Here is a 23,564-nt window from a genome sequence, read left to right on the forward strand (position 1 = left end):
GTCTGAGTGCTACCTCCAGGAAGTGCTGAGCTGGTCGAATGGGGGAATGGAAGGGAGGAGAGCCAGTCCTCTTCCCTCCAGAGCATGACCCCATCAGACAACCTCCCTTTACCTCCCCTCCCCTCCACCTCTTTCATCACTGCCACCTGACAGCTGCAAAAACAGCCCTCCTCACCCTGAGGAGTGGACTGCAGAGGATATGCCTACTTCCCAGCTCGGGGTGGGGGTGGGTCTGGGGCAGCAACATTCCCAGCAGTGCCAATACCCTCTGCCTCTCTTCTCTCATAATTAAAGAACCAAAAGGGAAAGACCTCCCAGCCAACCCCTACAGCCACTTTGCAGTCACCCCACCTTCCCCAAATCCCTGTCCAGCCTGCCCCCAACTCTGCCCTCCAAAGGTAGCCTGTATTTCTCAGACCTTGGAAAGTCACATGGGGATATCTCACCCTGAAAGATCTGCTCTTGGAATGCAGGGAGACAGTGATGAATTCGCCCACACACTAGCAACCTACTTCCGTTAACTACTGTGTCCAAATAATTTCTTTAAATCACCAAAGGTGAGGCTGGGGGAGGGGAAGGCAAGTCTGTGACATCAATCTTCAGTGGGGATTCCTCCTCCAAACCTGGCCAGGGCCAGGCAGGAGAAAAACTCTGCACACACATACTCTGGGGACTTCTGGGGCAAAGTGAAGGAAATGAGACCCACCCCCACCCCGGCACCCCACAGCGCCTCCTGTGACCTCAGTTATCTTCAAGCCAGCCCACTCCCTTGGGTCCTTGGAAAAACAACACAGATATGGGTTTAAGCACCCCTTTCTGGAGGTTTCAGGGCTCTGGCTGCTCCCGGACAGGGTGGGGCTGCTCCTCAGAGCATCCTGACCCCTCAGGCAGACAAGAGAGCGTCCCCTGTGTGATCAGCATCCAGGGGCACCCAAAAGGGCAGGGCATGAGAATGATAACTAAGATCTGTACTGCAGTTCCCAGTTTACTCATTCCTTCTCAAATTACCCTACTTAATGCCCTCATTTTACAGTTGAGGAAGTAAAGACTCACAGGAGTTGACGTGCCCAAAGCTACCAGCTAGAAAAGGGACAGATCTGAATCAAGCACTGGTCTTCTACCACTAAAGTCTGCTTCAGGGGACTTCCCTGGCGGTCCAGCGGTTAAGACTCTGTGCTTCCACTGCAGGGGGTGCGGGTTTGATCCCTGGTTGGGGAACTAAGATCTCACGTGCCACGCAGTGAGGCCCAAAAAAATAAAATAAAGTCTGCTTCAGGAAGATCATGTCCTGGTAGGGTAGGAGGCCAGGAAACAGGTAACATTTCAGTTGCTAAGTATGTCCACCTACCCTTGGCTCTGGAACACAGTATCATCAGCTCAAAACTACAGTTCTAGCCCCTGCCCTGCTTACACTGCCTGCCTCCAAGCCAGTCTCCAGCTGGATGTTTGTACATCTTGGGGATGGGCCAGGTGGGGCCCAGGAGGCAGAAGGGACAAAGAAGGGAAATGCTGACATTTCTCCAGGGCCCAGGAGCAGTAGAGGGTATGAGAACTGGGCAGATGGACCTGAACAGGCCATGTGGGAAGGCTGGGCTACGGGATAAGTATGGACACAACGTGGCCTGGCTAAAACATGGCTTTGCCCAATTGGCGACCTGAGCGTTTCTCCCTTCCTCCATTCTCCCCAAGCCTCTCCAAACTGCCTGCTTCAGATGTGATTCTTTCCAAATGGGCTCCCCTCCCCCACAAAGGGCTGGCATGTGGAGGGATGTTGTGGACTGATTACTGACATTGCAGCCTTCTTCCAGCAGCAGCAGGCTGGGGAGCTGGCAGCCCAGACCACAACAGGAGCAGCTTGTGATGGTCTGTTCCAGCAGATTGGAGAGGGTTCCCCATGGCTTAGACCTGAGGCTGAAAAAGCGGGAAAGAGGAGGCCTGCAAGCTCTTGGCCAACCAGCCTGCTTATTGGTGGCTTAAAATACAGGTGCCCATATGGGCTCTCCCTGCCTGGAGGGAGAAAAGTCAGCATTATCCAGCCCTGTGATTCTGATGGCTGTTGAGGCTCAGTGTTGGGGTCCCCTTTAGAGGTGCTCAACCTCTCCCAGGCCCTGGAGTTCCCAGAAATGAGGGGAGGGCAAGCAGGAACCAGTCACTGGCACTTGCTGGCTCCCTCCATGCCTCTTAATAGTAGAAACTCATCTCTTCTCTCAAGTATTTCATTGAAGGGGGTAGTTGGGGTGGGGGAGAGAATATCTTTCCGTCTCAGGGCCTTATGGAACTGCCAGTAGTTTGAGTTATCTAGTCGGATCAAATGCATCATGAGATGTCAAGAGAGCAAGAGACAAATACTTTGAGATGGGCTTCAAGGCATGGCCTCCTCTCTGCGATTATCTGGTTACCCTTAAATGAGGGCACTACAAATATACGCTCTGTAGATCAAAGCCACAGAACACAAATTCTTTAAGAGCAGCTGCAGAGGGACTTCCCTGGTGGTCCAGTGGCTAAGACCCCACGCTCCCAATGCAGGGGGCCCAGGTTCGATCCCTGGTCAGGGAACTGGATCCCACATGCTGCAACTAAGAGATCACATGCCGCAACTAAAGATCCCTCATGCCGCAAAGAAGATCCCACGTGCCACAACTCAGACCCGGCACAGCCAAATAAATAAATAAATATTTAAAAAAGAAAAAAAAAAGAGCAGCTGCAGAAATAGTAGCCAGCACAGAACTGCAGGGTCTTTTAGAGTTAAATGGTCCTCAGGGATTCCCCAGATTCCAGGCCAAAGGCCCTCATCACCTATCTGGTGACAGAACAAATAGGCTTTTGGATTTTGAAGGGGGAAGCAGGTGATGCAGGAGAGAGACTTTCATGCACAGAGGTGCTCAACAAATTTTGGATGAGGGTCACTGGTACAGGAATATGCTTCCAGAGAAGCTCACTGTATTCTAATGCAGGAGAGAGAAGGCTGGAGTGGGGGCGGGGGGGCGGGGCGGGTGTCTTCTTATTTCAGCCAAGGTGACCAAGGGGCCTAATCTGGCATCTCTACCAAAATGGAGGTGGGAAGACAGGTTACCATGAATTAGATGGGCCTGCTACACTGGCGTGAATCATTCTCAGGACACCTTTGAGCCTATCTAGGCCCTGATCTTTGTCTGGATGCTTCTCTCTAGCTGAGGCTGGGAAGCTGGTGCAGACACTCACGACCTTACTCTTCACAGCGCAGCCATTAAGGAGCCTGATTAGCAGAGCCCCATGCTGGGCTGCTAATGGGTTGGGGACATTAAGCATAAATGGTTGCCCAGTCATGGGCATGAGCAAAGCCCAGGAAGAAACAAATATTTTAATCTCAAAGAAGATTAAATCTCAAAGAAACAGAAATCTAGGGGGGGAGGGGGTTCCCTCTGCTTACTCTGCATCTATTGTTCTCCAATCCTCCACCTGCAACAGTTTCTGCAACTCTCAGATCCAGGGATTCCCTGCCTGAGGAGGGCCTCCCCCAACCTCCATGCATGGCAGGGGGTGGGGGTGGGGGGGAACCAGATCTGCATGCACCCAGACTTATGGGAGTAGAGGAGATTGTCAAGGATTCACAGGGAGGGTGATTCCTGGGACTGGGACTGCCTTGGCCAATAACCCTGATAATCAGGAAATCCTTGACATCTAATTTAATCTTGTGATAACTCAAGGCCCACTTCCTGGTAGCTGGGGAATTAGGGGAAAGGACTGGAGTGGAAGGTCAGGGATAGGACACCTTTAGACCCATATTAGTTGCTCTAAGCCAGCGGTTTTCCCAGTGTGGTTGGGACCAGCAGCTGGGAACTTGCTATGAACGTAAATTCTCAGGCCCTACCCCAGACCTACTGAATTAGTAAATTCTGGCTGTGACAACCTGCAATCTTATTTTAACAAGCCCTCCAGGTAGTTCCAATGCTTGTTTAAGTTTAAGAGCCACTGCTCTTGGCTCTACCTCTCAGATGGAAGGGAAATGTCAAGAGAAGGGAGAATTAGGGGGGGATGCAACAAGCAGCCTCATCCAAAGGGGGAAAAAAAAAAAAGGAACTTTCCCAATGTGGAAATCCAAAGCTAGGCCTCAGAGGAGTCCTCTGATCTTCTTGGACTATAAATGTCAGAACAGTGTCTAAGTGGCCCTGCACAGAGGAGTCTGGGGAAAATAACCAACCCTGACCTTTTGCATTTTGCCCAGAGCAGGAAAGGATAATGGTAATTTATCTCCTGCTCAGCTTTTCTGAGCTACCTTTCCCTTCAGCTGGGCCCCCCTAAAACTCCCATCCCTCCACTCCATCTCCCTAGCCCTTTGGCTACCTGCTGTGTTTTATGTCTTTTCCCCTCATCAGAACTATTTCAAACTATTTCTTAAGCAGACCAGCAGTGAGTAAGGCCCTACTCCATAAAGAGTAAGAGACAGAAGCCCATCATAACCTAAAACTATAATCTATACTAAGGCAGCCTTTCTTCATACCCACCCCTCTCCCCCTACCTAGGCCACACCAGTTCACAGTGCTGCCATAAAGAAAGAGAGGAATCACTCTTTTCCTGATCTTTTATACTGCACCTGAATGGCCAGACTTGCAAAAAAAAAAAAAAAAGGACAAAATTTAAGCTCTTAACCAACCTGTAAGTTTCCTGAGGGCCAGTACTAATCTATAGTACTTATTCTCCTTTTATATACACCGTAGTAAATACCTAACACACTAGCTGCCTAATGAATATTTGATAAACTGAACTGAAGGGAGTGCCCAGAAGCAAGAAACTAACTAGTCTCTGTTTCCAAAATGGAACCACCACAGAGATCAAGAAATGGGTCCTCCCTGAAAGGATTAGGAAAGAAGCCCCATCCTGCCACCTTTGATCCCAGGCACTGCCATCTTCATCCATTCATTCAATCATTCAACAAGAATTTATAGCACACCTGCTATATGTGGACCATAGATCTTATGGCCTAGTGGGGAGAAACATATATTTCAGGTGGTGTTAATTGTCTTGGAAAAAAACCAAAGTAGGTAAGGGGGCTAGGGATGGTGGGAATAGGGGTTAAGAAAAGCTATTCTGAGGAGGTAGCATTTGAGCAGATACCTGAAGGAAGTGAAGGAGCTAGACTTGCAGCTATCTGAGGAGACAGCGTCCCAGGCAGAGGGAATAGCAATGCAAAAGCCCTGCAGTGGGGGCATTTTGCAAGGAGTCCAGCATTCCTGGAGTGAAGTAAACAATGGGGAGATCGTAGGAGATAAGATCAGAGAGAGAATGGTGCTCAAATTACATAGGACCTTGTAGACTATGGTAAGGATTTTAGAATTCATTCCTAGTTGAGAGAGAAGTGATTAGAAAGTTCTGCACAGAGGAGTGACATGTTCTGATTTTACAAGACTACTCTGGCTTCTGTGTTGAGAACAACCTGTAGGGAGTAGAGCAGAAGCAGGAAAACCACTTAGGAGCTATGGCAGAGCCCACTTATTTTCCCCCAAAATTCAGTCTCTCCTTCCACATTTTAGCTTGGCACAATGCTGCTCAGAAAAAGGACTACATTTCCCAAGCCCCCTTGCAGCTAAGTGTGGCCATGTGACAAAATGCTGACAGATGGGATGTGAGCAGAGGGATATCTGCAACTTTCAGGTCATGTTCTTATAGGAAGGGGCCTGCCATCCACTTCTTCCTTTTCCCCTATCCATGGACTGGAATCTCATGGACATGAAAGTGGCAGCTGGAGCAGCTATCTTAGGCCACAAAATGGAAGTTATATGTTGAAGATGACAGAGCAGCAAGCCATGAGAAGCTAAGATCCCTGACATTATGGAGTGACTGTATCAAGCCCAGACCACTTATGCACAGGTTCATACTTGAGAAAGAAGTAATCTATCTTGTACAAAACACTATATTTTGGAGACTCTGATGTAGCAGCCTATTCTAAATTGTAACCAATTCAGAGGTGACTGCAACTGCCTAGGCAAGTAATGATGGTGGCTCTGATGAGGGTGGGAATGGTGTAACTGGAGATAAGTGACCAGATTCTAGAGATAACCTAAAGGGTAGAACTGACAACATTTTCTGAGGAATTAGATAAGGAGGCATGAAAGAGAGAGAGGATCCAGGAATGACACCAAAGTTTGGTATCTGGTAGAGTTGCATTTATTGCCGTGGAGAAGACTGGGGGACAGTGAGTCTGAGTGGGCTATGAGCAACACTCACAGGGAGATGTCGAGCAGCAGCTGGATATGAGTCTACCGTTCAGCGGAGATGTAGGGGCTGAAGATATCCATTTGGGAGTCATTAACATGTAGCTGACTTTAATGTCCTAAGATAGATGGGATTACCTAGGGAGAGTGGAGAAACAACAAAGGTGTGATGACAGTCCTAGGGCATCAGAGATGGGGGAAATGAGGAGCCAGCACAGGAAACTGAGGAGGTGGAGGAGAAATGAGAGAGGAGTGTCTGGGAAGCCAAAGGAAGAGGATGTTTTAAGAAGAAACGAGCGGGACTTCCTTGGTGGAGCAGTGGTGAAGAATCCACCTGCCAATGCAGGGAACACAGGTTTGATCCCTGGTCCGGGAAGATCCACATGCCACAGAGCAACTAAGCCCTTGCACCACAACTACTGAGCCTGCAGTCTAGAGCCCGCGAGCCACAACTACTGAGCCTGTGTGCTGCAACTACTGAAGCCCGCACACCTAGAGCCTGTGCTCTGCAGCAAAAGAAGCCACCACAATGAGAAGCCTGCGCACAGCAACAGAGTAGCCCCGGCTCGCCACAACTAGAGAAAGCCCACGTGCAGCAACAAAGACCCAACGCAGGGGCTTCCCTGGTGGCTCAGTGGTTAAGAATCCGCCGCCAATGCAGGGGACATGGGTTCGAGCCCTGGTCTGGGAAGATTTCACATGCTGCGGAGCAACTAAGGCCACGCACCACAACTACTGAGCCTGTGCTCTAAAGCCCGCGAGCCACAACTACTGAAGCCCGCACACCTAGAGCCTGTGCTCTGCAACAAGAGAAGCCACTGCGTTGAGTAGCCCACGCACCAAAACGAAGAGTAGCCCCCGCTCAACACAACTAGAGAAAGCCCGCGCAGCAACGAAGACCCAACACAGCCATAAATAAATAAATAAACAAACAAATAAATAAATAAATAAAAAGACCCAATGCAGCCAAAATAAGTAAATAAATAAATCTTTAAAAAAAAAAAGAAGAAGAAGAAACGAGCAACCATCCGTGTCAGATGTTGCTGCTAGGATGAGTAAGAGGAGGACTAAGAGATCCCGCTGAAATGAGAAGCCACCAGTGACATTGACAAGAGAATTTTCAGGGGAGCATTGAGGACAAGAGAGAATGAAAAGAGAGGAAGTGGAGACAACTCTCAATTCCCATCAGGTAGAAATCATTCCAGCAATCTGACTTCCACCCTTCCTATCACAGTCCCAAGCATTCTGAAGGACAGGAGGGCACCCAGCCACTGAAACTTAACCAGCTCCCCTTCCCCACATGTCTGAATGACCCTGCAGTCTCTCCTCTCCCAGCTTCCCAGGCCTCCCTGCAGCTATACCTCTGCCCTGCTGGCTCCCAAGGCCGCTTTCAAGGACTGCCTGGGCAGGCTAGGCAGCCAGGCCTGACACTCCTGGATCATAATTAGTGCTGCTGCTAACGATGTTTGGCCCCTGTGGAACAGCAACCTGGGAAATTCTGATACTTCCAATTTTCCCCCTCAGTGCTTTCCCGGATGCAATTTCCCAGCCAGCGCCTGTGCTCCAGCCCTGGGCCCTGGCTGCCTCCTCACCAGGGAAAATTAAAGAGGTGCCTCAGATGCCATTCCAGAAGGCCTAATCAGTTACCTGAAGTCATCTCCTGGTCATTATCACAGCATTATCATATTAACACACGTGCAACTTTGGGGGAGGCAGGGAGGTTACTGTGAGGAAGGGGTGGGGGCACCAGCCCAGCTCCACACAGCACACAATGAGCATCGCAAGTGGTGTGATCAGAAAACTGATGGCTACAGAGAAAGGAGCCCTCCCAGAAAGCTCTGGAATTTCCAACAGAGATGCAGATCAACCACCCACTCTCTCTGGTGCTCCTCTCCAGGGCAGAGAGCCTCAGCAGTCAGAGCACTGGACACTGCCCGGTAGCCTAGCATCTTGAGGCTGGGCCTGGTCAAGTCTCAAACCCAGTCCTCCTCTGCCTCAGCAGCTTCAAGTCTTGGCCTCTTGCCCTAGAAAGTGCATAGCTGTGTCCTGACTTCCCAAGTCTGGGGACTTTACTTCATTGCCCTGATGGGCCTCCAGCTCTCTAGGGCAGGGGCTGTAGTGGGCCCCATGCCTCATGGTCTTGGAGGAGAGGCCAGAGGGTTGCCTCGGGTTAAGGGCACCAGGAGTTACTGGACCTTGGCTTCTGCCACAGGGGATGAAAATGGAAACCAGCATCTACAAAACACTTGCTAATGGGAGACCAATTTAAAGCCTTTTTTTTTTTTAATGTAAAGTATACATGACATAAAATTTACCATTTTTAAATGTACAGTTCTGTGGCATTAAGTACATTCACATTGTTGTGCAACCATCACTACCATCCCTCTCCAGAGCATTTTCATCTTACCCAACTCAAACACTGTACCTATCAAACACTAACTCCCCCAGTGTAGGGTCTTGCATGTTTATCTCATAATCCTTATTGCGAGGTAGGACTTTTCTCCATTTCTGCCAATGAGGATACAAGAACAGACTGGGAAAGTAGTGCTGCCCTTCCCAAGGACAGACAGGCAGGAAGAGGATTTGAATCCCAATCTGCCCAGTTCCAAAGCCTGTGCTCTCTGTAGTTCCTCACTCTGACCTGCCCAAAGTCTAGGGCCTTTATGTGAGTGGCATCACTGAGTGATGTCACTGATGACTAGTCACTTCACACATGATGTTGCACACCAAACTGTAACTGGCAGTGCAAGGGCCTCTAGCTAGCATGGTGCGTACTTCTCAGGAAGGAATCCCAAAGCAAGGCCAGCCGCTATTAATCAATCTTTTGACCACCTCACAGCACCCAGCAGGAAAGTGTTCCTCACACATCCTTTTTTTTGGCCGCACTGCACGGCATGCGGAATCTTAGTTCCCCCACCAGGGATCGAACCTGCACCCCCAGCAGTGGAAGGGCAGAATCATAACCACCGGACCACCAGGGAAGTCCCTCACACTTCCTTTTTTAACTTGGTACCTCTCTCCAAAGTTGACTATGTTCATTCCCATGGTGTTGGGCCCTTGAACTGCTCAGGGACTCCCCCTCTGCAGTGTGGAAAAATGAGACGAGTACAGGCTATGCAGTCAGATGAGCTTGGGTTCAGATTCTGACTCTGTCACTGTATAACCCTGTGAGTCCAACTCTTATGGGAAAAGAGGACCCCCCCCTCAAGTTAGCTCAAGCATATAAGGTTAGTGTCAGATCATGAGGAGCCACATAGGGCCTCCAGGGGCAGGCACTGGAGCTGGGGAGGAGTCTAGATTCAAGGCTCCTCAGCAACTGGAGGTCATGGCTCTTCCTTGTCAGGCTCTACTCACTGCTAATGTGATTCAGCTGCACCGGGCAAGTTTGCTTCTCTTGCAGGCTCTGGTTGCTGCTGGGGAACTCTTTGAGGTTTCTAATAGAGGGAATCAGATTGGCTCAACTTATCTTTTTTCCACTGGACCATAAATTAGAGGTGACTGGCTAGCCCATGAACTGACTGACCTTGGGTCAGAACCTCCCTCTGGTTCAATCACCTAAGGGCGGAGGGGGATGGAAGTGGGTAAGTGGTAGTTTAAGACATTGGGGTGAGGGGTGTCATGTGGTATATGACATTGCCTGCAGCCAAGTTTTGACCAGTACAGAGTCACAAGGGGAATGTGGAGTGGGTGGATAAACAGACCTAATATACCATTCTGACTGTGTTGCTTACACTACCTCTCTGGGCCTCAGTTGTTTTCTCATCTAAACAAGCGGGAAAATAATTCCTACTTCATAGGGTTGTTGTAAAGACTAAATGAGAGAACAACAGTCAAAGTGCCTGGTCGTTGCTTAACAACACAGCAGGTGCTTAATAAACACTGTTTCCCTTCCATCCTGTAGGAAGGACCACTTCCAGTTCTGTATCGACCTCAGCTAAAAAAAACAAAAATAAAGAAAACAAAAAAACCCAAGATGGGGTTCTGTTTTCTACAGCAGATTGAAGTCTCCCTGAGGACAAACATTATGACTCATCCTCTTTTTGTTTCCCTCTTGGCACCTCCACTTGACATACTTTATTCTCTTCTGCTGAAATGAGCCTCCTAGCCAAGCACCTAGTGGGAGAGAGAGATGTGTCCTCCTTTACATTCCTGAAGGGCCAGAATTGCTAGCTAACTCTCTCCAAGAGCCATTGGCAGCATGAGTGATAGGGAGCAAAGAGGGCTTCTATGTCAAAAGGAAGATTGATGTGTCCCCACGCTTAGGAGGATGCTTTGATGGAAAGCCTCGCACAAGGCAGCATTTTTCTTTGAAATGCTATGAGACAGTAAAAATTAAAATAGGTCTTCCCCCAACCCAGGGACCTGAGCAGACGACATTTTTCAGTGGTTAATCTACGCTCAAAGGAATTGTCCTAGGCCTCATTTGATCACTAACTCAGTAAATATTTATAAAATATCTGTTTTCTTGGAACTTACAGTCTCATCAAGGAGGGAATTTACAGTCTAACCAAATAATTCCACTCATGAATATATAAGTACAAACCATGATGAACACTGTGAAGGAAAGGATCATGTTTAAGGAGAGCATATACCAAAGAACCTAACCTCCCCTGATTGGGGAGTCAGACCATGTTAAAGATTTTTACCTTCATCCTGAGAGCAATGGAGGTCATTAAAGGGTTTAAGCAGAGTTTTGGCAGGATCAAATATGTGTTTTGAAAAGATCACTCAGCTACCATGAGGAGAATGGATTGAAGGGAGACTGTTGTGGTAATTCCAGCAAGAGATAAGGGTGCCTCTAACTTCGGTAGTGGTGGTGGTGATAGAGAGAAGTTATGGACTAAAAAGGTATTTAAGAGGTAAAATTAACAGGACTTGGTGATTGATTGGATATGGAGGGGGGCAAATGTGGTGAAAACAAGGATTCCAGCTTGTATAACCTGATGGAAGAAAACCAGGGAGAAGACCACAAGCAAAGTCTTAGGTTGCTTCAGGAGCCTTTGAGACATCCAACCGCCAAGGTTGACAGCTAGATACATGAGTCTCCAGCTCCAGGCAGGGGTCAGAGCTAGGGATAATAAGTGTGTGGGTCCTTTGTTCAAAAGCAGTTCAAAGGCAGTAGATGAGTTTGCCTAAGGAGAGAGCAGAGAGTGAGAAGAAAAGAGGACTTAGAGTCAAACCCTGAGGAACGTGGCCACAGGGTTTAGGGCAGTGGTTTTCCAAGTATGATCCATGGCCCACTGGGAGGTCCCCAAGACCCTAAAGGTCCATAAGGTCAAAACTATTTTCATAACACAGTTAAGACATTATTCTCCTTTTTCACTGTATTGACATTTGCACTGATGGTGCAAAAGCAATAGTGGGTAAAATAGCTTGTACCTTGCAATGGCACTAAACTGTACAAGTAGTTCTTGTATTCTTCACTGCAGTAAAAAAATTTTTCACTTTAACTTAGGACTGTCCTTGATAAAACTGTAAACCCTATTAATTTTTACTAAATCTCAACCCTCGAGCACATCTTTTTAATATTCTGTCTGGGGAAATAGGAAGCACACATAAAGCACTTCTGCTGTATCTCAAGTATAATGGTTGTCTCTAGGAAAAGCACTTTGGCAATTTTTTGAGTTTCAAGCTGAATTACCCTCCTTTTTCATGGAACATCATTTTTACTTGTTACAATGACTGGAAGACAAACTAAGATTATTCAGATTTGAGTGTTTGGCAGACAGTTTCCCAAAAATGAACAAACTTAGCCTGTCACTTCAAGGAAAACTGACAGCATTTGTTGCCCATGATAAAATTCAAGATTTCAAGCGAAAATTAGAATTTGGAACACTTATATCTGCCACCAAGAACTTGATGGCTTCCCAATAATTAAAGATATCTCTGATGAGATTGATGGTGATACAATGAATGTGATTTTTAAAATACTGTAAATGAAATGTATCAACATTTGGAAGATCTGTATAACTCAGAGGATCTGTATTTTCCAAGTGACCAATGCATGATGTTACTAAATTTATTTAAAGTGCAAGGTAAACCAATGGATTTTAATGTAATAGAGTAGGAATTGATTGATATGGTTTCAGATTCCACATTGCAACTGATCTTTAAGAAATTACCATGTGTCGGGATGAACTGGGAGATTGGGATTGACATATATACACTAATATGTATAAAATAGATAACTAATAAGAAACTGCTGTATAAAAAATAAATTTAAAAAATTTAAAAAAAAAAGAAATTACCATGTATCGAGTTTTGGTGTAGTATCAAAGAAAAATAACCACAATTATTTGAAAGCTAAAATACTTCTTCCTTTTCCAACTCTCTGAGGCCAGAATTTCGTCATATACTTCAACCAAAACAACATATTGACACTGATTGGATGCAGAAGCAGAAGTGAGAATCCAGGTATCTTCTAATATTAAGCTGAATATTAAAGAGATTTGCAAAAATATAAAACATGCCAATCTTATCACTAATTTTTTTGTTTTGTAAAATATAGTTTTTCTGTCACCAAAATATTTATGTTAAGCATGTAATGCTTTATTGTTATTTTTAAATGGATTAATAAATATTCTTTTAATTTCTAAATTTTAATTTTTAGTACAGTAAATACTGATAGTATAACCCACATACAAAAGCTCTGGGAGGCCCTCAATAATTTTTTTTCTAAAGGCGAATTTTATTTAAGTAAGTGTAAATTCAAAACAGTAAGCGTATCTTAGATTAGATGTCTTACCTGGAAATCACATTCCTTCTTTTTTTTTTTTTTTTTTTTTTGGCCATGGCACTTGGCATGTGCGATCTTGCTTCCCTGACCAGGGATCAAACCCATGCCCCCTGCACTGGAATCGCAGAATCTTAACCACCAGACCACCAGGGAAGTCCCCTCAATAATTTTTAAGACTGTAAAGGAATCCTGACAGCAAAAAATTTGAGAACTGCTGATTTATAAACTGAAATCCTCTCATTTTAAGAGGTCATTCTATCCATCTCCATCAATAAACAGCTTGGAATAAGGTATCTCTCCTAATTTGCAAATATCTCTAGGGAAGAGGAAACATTACAACTCACATATACCCATAATGCTTTGGAGCTGCAGAGATGGACCCCATAAGTTTCCAAAAGGGTCTAGGGAAAGCCACCTATCAGAAAGACCTCACCCTGTCCTTCTCTCTTCCCCTAAAAGGTAATGGCTCAAATAAGTTAGTTAAACCCAAAATCTTACTCCATCAGTTCCACCACCTCTTCTCATCAGCACATCCTACCCTTGATTTTTCAATCTGCTGCTGGTCGAGGCAGTGCTAGCGGAAGGGAACATGAAGGGGCAGATAGGGTCAGACGTATTTCTGAAATGCCAGCACATTCAATTTGTCGGGTATTTTGTGTGAATTTCCTCTTGAGTTCAGAGGCTCCTAACTCAGCAGAATTAAAATGGAATGAAGTAATTAGAGCAGCAGGCTGCGAGGATGTTCTGGGCCTGGCATCACAGGAAATGTGGGGCAGGAGGAAAGGAAGAAGAGAAGAGAGCCTTAAAGAGAGGGCTAGGCAAGAGACCCATCCCAAGGGCCTGCTCCTTGGGAAAGCCTCCCCCCACCTCCCTAGTCCCTTGGTCAGCAGCTCTCGCCTCAGCTCTGCTTCCTAAGAATCCATCCTGGTCTGGCCCCTCACTATCTGACTCCACCCTTCCTTTCTAGTCCCCTTTTCAGAAACTCCCACCAAATATACCTTTCCTCTACTCACACTAAACTCATCATTCTCCTCCTATACCACTGTTCTTTGTGCCTTTGTACGTGCAATTATTACATTGTACTGAAATAATTGCTTATATGTCTGACTCTCCTACAAGACCAATGGCTCCCCAACCTCTGGATTTCACGCATGCATTGCATCCTACTCACTAAGCAAACTGCAAACTCACAACAAGACTTTCTCTGTTTGGTCCCCAAACAGATTCCTAAATTAGTTCAAACCCATAAGCCCTAAGCTATAAACAGGATGATGCAGTCTTGTTATAGTGTAGTAGTTTGAGTTTAGGTGCTAATGCTTTGCTGATCGCAGGAGCGAGACTGGCTAAGTGATATGATTAAAGGGATTGGTGGGTGGGTTATTTGTGCCTGGGCCATGGAAAACCTGAATGCCTGGTTAATTTTGATAAAAGCTGGTGACCACATTCCATTACCCCATAAAAGACAGAGCCAGAGGCTTCTCAATCTGGAGCAGACTGCTTCTGTTTCATCAGCTTTTCCTGTTACACTTGCTGGATCTCTCTGTAGAGTTGTTGTCCTTCCCCCCACTAGAGGAGATGAACCCAGATGTCCTGGGCCTATGAGCTCCTGGAACATCAGCTATCCCCTCAATGCTGTCAGGAGAAGCAGCTGCTCTCTAGAGAGGAGATTTATGAACCCTCTTAGGGTTTATTTATGACTCTCTTAGGAACAGGGACTCTCCCCTTCCCTTATTTCTGAGTCTAGGGAGGGTGGGAAGTAGCATGAGAGCCTGCTTTTGTCTCAGTCATTACTGGTAAATCCTTGTTCCCTGCATAGGTCCACTCCTTTGGATGAAAAAGGCCTTCTCTTAGTCTCACTGCTGGAATGAGGAAGTTAACCTTCACCAGTAGATTTCCCTCACACACACAATTTTTGAGATATGGCTGACTTTTCATTTTGCCAAATAAGTAAACTTAAAAGAAAAAAACCATCACCTTTTCAGGAAAGTGTGAACATACGAATGTAACCTCACATTAAAGAGGAGAGGTTTTATACTGAATATATTTAGCTTTATTTAAAAACTAATTGCATTGTCCTTTTTTTTTTTCTCATTTCACCATGGTAGTGAAATGGACCAGTGAATACTCTAGTATGGAGTTTGGGAATAACTAAACCAGACTATAAGCTTCTCTGAGCAGAGAGTGGTTTTCACTCATTTGTATTTTCCCAGGACCTAACTCAGAGCCTGCTTTATGACAAGCGCTCACCACATTTTTGTGGAATAAAAGAGGAGAAAATGGAGGAAGGAAAGAATTCCCCAACTGGGAACAATGATAGGAAATAGATGTCAAGCCCTAATGTACGTGGGACCCTGGAACAAACTGTCTCTACCCCGACTCCACTCTGTGACCTCTTTATAAAGAAAAGAGCTGCTTACCCTACTCCCTTGTTTAACAGCATTTAGTAGTGCCCCACTGCCTATGTGCTAAAGTCCAAACTTCTTAGCAGAGTACACCAGTCCCTTCACAATTGGTCTCCAACTTCCCTTTCTAGTCCTCTTTTCAGACACTCTTGCAGCATATTCCTTACCTCTACTCATATAAATTCACCATTCTCTGTATTCACCACAGTCCTTTGTGTCCTTGTAATTCCTGTTCGCTGTCTAGAATCTGCTTTTTCCCTCCATTCAGATTGGCCAACTCTCAACTCATCCTTTAAGAAGAGCAGCTTAAGTGCCTCTTTTCCTCCCTCTTTCATGTTAGTTGTTCCCTCCTCTGAGATCACATGTTACCTGTACAATAGCAATTACCAACTTGGACTGTGGTTATTTCTATGCCTGTCTCCCCCACAAGACTGTGCCTCTTGAAAGACAGGGACCGTAATTTTTTCCATTCTCACATTTCCAGTGTCTGGCACTGTTTGTGAGTAAATGAGTGAATGGGGGGAAAAAACCCCAATTAACCAACCAGCTAACCTCCCTTTCTTGCTGGGCAGTCCAGAGTTAGTGTGGCAACTGTGGATTAGGGGAACAAATTCAGGTTCCTTCTCCCATAGGGTATGAAAAGCCATCTGAGACACCTGATTAAAACTCCAGTGCGTACTTCTTTACCTTTAGTGCCCGAGGCACTGCTGAGGCTGAGCAAGGAAAATTCAGGTGTCATTTTCCACACAAAGCCACTTACACAAATCCATTCAACTCTACCTTGAAGTTACTAATGCCAAGAACACCAACAGGGTCCTTGGTGCTCAGTAAAGGAAAAGAGTCCGGGTTGAGGGCTTCAAATTTAGGTTTTGTTGAAACTGAAGTCGTAGCTGAAGAGTAAGTAGAGTCTGGGTGTGTTGATCACTCGCACACACTCACCAAGTACAAAATGTGGGAAAACAGAATGTCTCACCCATGAAACTGTCCTTTTCTACGGTCTTTATCTGGTTGTTCTTAATTATTATTATAATTTTAATGAGTCGTCCCCCCATCATTCCATATCAACTTGTTCCCTGTCTTTGGGCCATTAGACTTGAAAAGCGAGAGCAGGATGTGCTTCTTGACTCATGTCTTTAATATTACTTGGACATGGTTAAGACTCCTCTGACACAGGCTCCACCTGCCTTTGACAGATTAGGTTAGTTCATTCAAGCAGTTTCTAAACTCTGGGAAATCAGGGATACCTGTGCCTGTCCAAGTCTACACACACTTGCAGGACCACAGAATTTTAACCTCCGCTGGAGGCCTACAGCAATCTGGAGCTAACAGTGCAGTCAGCTTATCCCAGGGCAGGAGGGAAGTTGGGAAGACCAAGAGACAAGGAAAGATCAAGTGGGAGAGGGAAAGCAAAGATATTCAGAGAGAAAAATGACTGAAGGGAACAAGAAAGGGCCAGAAAACAGAGGAAAAGAAAAGAGGAGGGGAAGTATAGAGGTAAAGGATCACATAGGTGAAAACAATGAAGGAAATGGCTGAAGGAGAAGGCGCCAATCTCATCACAAGACACGTTAATTTCCTTGAGAGGAGGGGCAGTCTCATACTTTTGTTTTTTTTAAGACTGTGATGTGGTTTTTTTTTTGCTTTTTTCTTTTTTTTTGGCTGTGTTGGGTCTCTGTTGCTGCACGCGGGCTTTCTCTAGTTCCGGCAAGTGGGGGCTGCTCTTTGTTGCGGTGCACGGGCTTCTCATTGCGGTGGCTTCTCTTATTGTGGAGCACGGCCTCTAGGCGCACAGGCTTCAGTAGTTGCAGCACGTGGGCTCAATAGCTGTGGCTCACAGGCTCTAGAGCACAGGCTCAGCGGTTGTGGTGCATGGGCTTAGATGCTCCGCGGCATGTGGGATCTTCCCGGACCAGGGCTCGAACCCATGTCCCCTGCATTGGCAGGCGGATTCTTAACCACTGCACCACCAGGGAAGTCCCTCTCATACTTTTTTTTTTTTTTTTTTTTGGCTGTGTTGGGTCTTCGTTTCTGCGCGAGGGCTTTCTCCAGTTGCGGCGAGTGTGGGCCACTCTTCATCGCGGTGCGCGGGCCTCTCACTGTCGCAGCCTCTCTTGTTGTGGAGCACAGGCTCCAGATGTGCAGGCTCAGTAGTTGTGGTGCCCGGGCTTAGTTGCTCCACGGCATGTGGGATCTTCCTGGACCAGGGCTCGAACCTGTGTCCCCTGCATTGGCAGGCAGATTCTCAACCACTGCACCACCAGGGAAGCCCCCCATACTTTTTTAATGTATCCCTCGTATAACCCCCAAAAGTGCTCAAGAAGTACTTATTGATTCCAGTACTGTTTATGGACAAGGCTTTCAACAGGAGAATCCAAGTGTCTGGTTCATCAGAATCCTGGGACTGGGATTCTGGCATTCATAACACTCCTTAATCTCTCTTCCATCCCAGGTTCTCCATCGTGTCTGTCAGAGGCAGGATTTCAGACTGTGTAGACCTTGAGTCAGCAAAATCTACCCCAGGGGCAAAACTGCTCCCTGTGCCAGGCCTGTACACCCCAAAAGAGGCCACAGACCTTGGTTAACCCCTCAAGTTGTATTTGCCCACTTCTCCCAACTTTTAGTAAATAACTCCCTTTGGCTGGATACAGAGAAGAGTCAAATGAAGAATTCTGGGGTTTCCCTGGTGGCGCAGTGGTTAAGAATCCACCTGCCAATGGGGGCACGGGTTCGAGCCCTGCTCTGGGAAGATCCCACATGCCACGGAGCAACTAAGCCCGTGCGCTACAACTATTGAGCCTGCGCTCTAGAGCCCGCAAGTCACAACTACTGAGCCCTCGTGCTACAACTACTGAAGCCCGCGCGCCTAGAGCCCGTGCTCTGCAAGAAGAGAAGCCACCACAATGAGAAGCCCGCACACCGCAACGAAGAGTAGCTCCCACTCGCCACAACTAGAGAAAGCCCGCGCGCAGCAATGAAGACCCAATGCAACCAAAAATAAATAAATAAAATAAATAAATTTATTTTAAAAAAAATTCTGGATGAAGATGCCCAGTCTGAAGTATACACTGCCTTTCTCCCCTTGCAGGGAATGAGTCCTCACAGAGTACTTCTCATGAATTTCAGCACAGTGGCTGCTTTCCCAGAGCCAGCCTCCCTCTCTATTCCCTTCTGAACTGCCTCTCTCCCCTGCCCTCTGGTCTAGCTTCTTGTGAGGGGAGGCCAGAGGCAGGCTTGCTCCAAGTATTCTGTGCTCTGCTAGGCTTCTCAATGGCTTCGTGCAGGTGTTTCCAACTCTTTGCCTTCTAGATATTCCAAAAATCGATCCCTAGAGTCATCTTGGTAGAGACCCCAGCAACTTATAACCTACTCTTTTATAAATTCTTATTTGACCTCCCTTCAGTTTCACAGTTAAATCCAATGCTAATAGTGAAACAGCTCATGTAAAAAAAGTCCTTCAGAGACTAGATGACTAGTCCCCAATTTCCAGCCCTCTTTTCTCATAATCAGAATATTCTAGAGCCCCACTGGAACCTGTTTGAGCACCACCATTTATCTCTAGAAAAGCACGCAATACAGCAAGAGGCTAAGGACATGCTGACATCTGCTCATCAGCAGGCCAGAAATGATGTTTTCAATTTCCTTTCTCATTTCATTTATTCCCAGGCTGCTCCCTCCCCACCTTCATAAGCCAGTTCTTATTTCAAAAAGTGGAAGTAATAAAGCTGTTCTCCATTATTCATCAGGTTCCATGCTTCCTCCCAGTCACACATACCCCTCACACGTTCCCCTCCAACTCTTCTCATCACCTTCCTTTTCCCCCTTGGCCTCTTTTCCCTCACCCCTTCCAGATGGAGTTCAGGGTCACTGCCCTTCCTCAGAGTCCTACACTTTTCCTATAACCTTCTGAGCTCATCCTCAGATGGGCTGATGATCACAGTGCTAAATACATACTTTATGATATGCTTTGCATTCACTGATTTCCTCATGCCAATGTCCCAGGCTGTACATCTATCAGAGATAACCCTACAAAAACCTGCTGTTCCAGAGAGAATTGAAAAATCTCAGTGGAATACATGGACCATATACCAGCTCTCCCACCCCAACAACAGGAATTATCATCTCCGAGCTGGGCTGACACCAAATACCAAGGCACTGCCCTTGCAGACTGTGTCTGGAACAGGAGCCAAGAATTCTGTGGGGACAAGCCCTTCTGTAGGCACCTGCATAGTCATTCCTCTTGCTGGCATGGTTTGCCATCCTTGGGCAGTAAATATAAAGAGATGCAATAGAGCATGTGGGGTAAGGGATGGGGCTTTGGAATAAAAACCCAAATTTAAGTCTGCCCTGATACTTACTACATGCATGAACTTGGTTAAGCTACTTAACTTCTCTATGTCTTAGTTGTAAAGTAACAGTACCTCCCTGGTTGGAACGACCAAATGAGAATATGGATGTAAAGCATTTAATGCAGTGCTTGGTACATGAAGAGAACCCAGTAAACATTAGAAGTTATTATGATCATATATGAATGGACATCAGTAAGTCACATAAACTGTTCACTCATTATAGGCTTTTAAATAAAGAAATACAGCCTTTTTTTTTTAAGCATTGCCTCTAGGAATTGCTTTAATGAATTGCTAGAGCAGTGATTTATAAGTACTGTATTGTTGGAATGCAAATAGATATTTCAAAGAGGTGAGAAGTAACTTGTTTTCTTGAGTGGGATAACATTCCCCTTGGGATCTTGTTTACAAATTCAAATATTTTGTAAGCAAATAGTACTAAGCTGAACTCCAGTCCTTATTTAGGTGAAATGATCACAGTACTGTACTTCTGAGCTTTGAGTAAAAGAGGTTTTTAGCCTATAGAAAAGGGGCCATTGCTCAAATGAAATGCTCTAATTACAAAAGCAGGAGGAAAAATGTCGATCTTGAGATTTTTCCTTTTATACATCTTTATTCTAATGTTGCAAAATATTGGGTAATGGCCAACCTATTACACAAATACAGTCAATTTTCAATTATTCATGTGTGGGTTGTCCAAGGCAGATATCTAACCAACACTGTGTTTGCTTCTTTCTGTTCTATCTGCCCTTTATCTTTATTGTCCCCCCCAAACACACACACACACCACACACACACTCATACATTCACACACACTCACAAACTCTCTTACACACACACACATTCCACTTTGCCCAAAGCAAGTCAGGCCCAGAACTGCCTATTCTGGTGGTTACAAAAGATGTTGGTCCCTCAGACAAGCATCTTTGTTCCTTTTCTCCCTTACTGCAGGTTTCCCTTTCCTAAATATCTCGTGGGGAGGAAAAGGAAAGAAGGAGGAAGGAAGGAAAGGAAATCATGGTATAAGTTCCCCAGCCCAGCAGTGCAGGCTGTGAGAAACAGAAGGCTCCTGTTCCCTGTGTGCTGGCATCTCTCTTGCCATTTTACTGAAACTTTGGGGTGTTTTTCTCTCTGCAGCACCCACGTTCCCTCCCTTTCTGCCAAAGCTCCTTGTTGTGACAGAATGAGAGGCTGATGGGTTGGGGGGAGGGGAGTGCAGCTAGGTAGCCTGAGGGCAGAGTTACAGCTCCCCCTCCAGGAGCAGGGTGGGTCAAGATTAAGCTACAGACAAATCCTAGAGGCCCCCCTAGTGCTGAACCTCACACATACCCATAGCATCTGTACACACACAGTGCTGTGCACCACCTCCCAAACTCACGCATACACACACACGCACACACACACACACACACACACACACACACATATGCAGGACTGGAACTTGGTGGGCACAACCATGCATTCAGTAACACTCAGGCAGGAAATTCCATGTCACATTGGCACAGATCTGCCCAAAGCAATCTATGCCCCAGGTCCCCCTACTTTGATCCCTCTCCCTTCTGATGGGCTAGAGAATGCTGCTGGATGCTGGGCATATTTGTGCATAGGCTCCGTTATTACTCAGCACTTCAAACACAGGGACCACCAGTGGTAGGGCCAGCAGACTGCTCAACCCTCTCCTTAGTAGTCTCCACTCAGAACACCCATGGGCTCCAGCAGCACACCCTGGAAAACACAGACCAAAGTCCTGATTAGGGGGCAGAGGAAGTGTGGGCTATAGGCCACAGGCTGTGGCCTCCTCATTCCCCTCAGCCTCAGCTGATGTCCCAGGCTTGTCTGAGGGAGAGGCCCATGTAGAGACATGAAAGAGGGAGAAAGGATTCAATGACCTCTCAAAGTTCTCTCAAAGCTCCAGGAGAACCAGCCAACGAAAGCCAGCTGACACATCTGAACACTAGGCTGAAATATAGAGGACCCCAAATTGCCAGGCTAGACCCTGAACAGGAAAGTCAAAAGGACATCCTCTACTGTGTGAGATGAGGCTTTATGAGCTCAGCTGAAAGTGGCCAGTCTAAGATGACTCAATTCTTCGCCTTCCAAGCCACTGCTAGGCAAGTACACTGCCTTTTCGCCTCCCTAAATCCTTCTCTTTATTAGACATCTACATTATTCTTTGTACTTTATGCACATTAATTTAAATAACTCCACGGAGTGTTATTGAAGAGAAAGTTAAGAAAGCTTGAGGTTCAGAGATTTTACACAATTTGATCAAAATTACTTGGTTAGCAAGAGAAAGAGCCAGCCTTCACCCCATGTCTGGGTAACTCCGAAACCTTTGCCCTTTCCACTGCTTCTCAAGGGTTCCACTGGGAACCCTCCCATCTGCCTCTGAGTGAGTGTGAGACTGTCTGGTAGTAAAGATAGTGTTGGGGAGGTAGAAGAGGAAGAACCTACATGTTGACCTTCTTCCAAGGGAGAAAAAACGTAGTGCAACCTGGGTCTCCTGACCTCTGCCTGAGCTCCAGCATTGTGGGATGAGCCCAGATCCCTTGGAGCAGGGTCCCGCCCTGAGTAGGCTGTGCCCAGTAGCACGGGTGATTCATCTAGAGTTGTTTCTCCTTCAGGACCCCACACTTTCTTGGCCAGTGTGCTGCATGGCTGCAAAATGCCCAGCCCCGGACATGCAGAGAATGTGTTGATTCAGAAACATTTAAAAATTAATCAGCACATGGTGATGCAGGCTGTTTGTTCAGGGCAATGTGCCACTATGTTGTAATGTGCCAAACTCCCTCCTTCCCCTTCCCCCAGCTCCTCCCCCTCCCCAGGTCCTGCCTGTTACCCTTGTCATTCTGGCATGAGAGTCTGTTCCCTCACTCCCTCAGGGGCGACTGTTTGCAAAGCTCAAACTGCCACCTGAGCAGCTTCCCCAGGTGTGTGTGTGTGTGTGTGTGCGTTATTTTTCTTTCTCCCTAAACTGAAAAGTAGTGAATCGATTGGTTTCTCTACCTTCTGGAACATGTCCTAGGAGGAGAGGTACTCAGTTTTGCATCTGCATTCAGGAAGCCTGCATGAGTAGCTACTCCTTGAGGCAAGAACTACAGGTTGGGCTGTCTTTTTTTAAAATTTATTTTATTTATTTATTTTTGGCTACACTGGGTCTTCGTTGCTGCGTGTAGGCTTCCTCTAGTTGCAGTGCGCGGGCTCCTCATTGTGGTGGCTTCTCTTGTTGTGGAGCACGGGCTCTAGGTGCGTGGGCTCAGTAGTTGTGGCTCACAGGCTCTAGAGCGCAGGCTCAGTAGTTGTGGTGCACGGGCTTAGTTGCTCCGTGGCATGTGGGATCTTCCCGGACCAGGGCTTGAACCCGCGTCCCCTGCATTGGCAGGTGGATTCTTAACAACTGTGCCACCAGGGAAGCCCTGGGCTTTCTTGAGGATGACCAAAGTAGAGATTATTCCCCCTGGAGGGGCTGCCACCAAAAGTTTATCTCATTTTATCTCCTTCCAAAATAGGGCTGCTCTTCCCTTCAGTCCAGAGAAACATAATTCATTCAAATACTCAGTCATTCAACAAGTGTTTGAGTACCTACTATGAGCCAGAAACTGTTACAGGTGGAGGAATATAGTGATAATAAGACAGAAAAGAACCCTGCTTTCCTGGAGCTTGCATTCTAGTGGGAGAAGATGGATAAGAAACGACTAAACCAATAGTCAGTGCCAGGATGAATATCAAATAAGATGATATAGGGACTTCCCTGGTGGTGCAGTTGTTAAGATTCTGTGCTCCCAATGCTGGGGGCCCGGAGATTCGATCCCTGGCCAGGGAACTAGATCCCACATGCAAACCACAACCAAGAGTTCACATGCCACAATTAAGGAGCCCACAAGCTGCAACG

The 23,564-nt window shown here is 46.4% G+C and overlaps 1 long non-coding RNA gene across 1 annotated transcript in view; it reads right to left on the reverse strand.

Moving 5' to 3' along the window:
• Nucleotides 1–6,335: 6,335 nt before the first annotated feature.
• Nucleotides 6,336–23,564, reverse strand: part of LOC309657368 — a 73,766-nt gene continuing 56,537 nt past the window's right edge. Inside the window, exon 4 of the long non-coding RNA XR_014261772.1 lies at nt 6,336–23,556. This is a non-coding gene — a long non-coding RNA (uncharacterized lncRNA). The remainder of the gene's footprint in view (nt 23,557–23,564) is intronic.

Source organism: Balaenoptera physalus (assembly GCF_965194825.1).
Source record: "Balaenoptera physalus genome assembly, chromosome: 3".
In the NCBI taxonomy this organism is placed as follows: domain Eukaryota; kingdom Metazoa; phylum Chordata; class Mammalia; order Artiodactyla; family Balaenopteridae; genus Balaenoptera; species Balaenoptera physalus.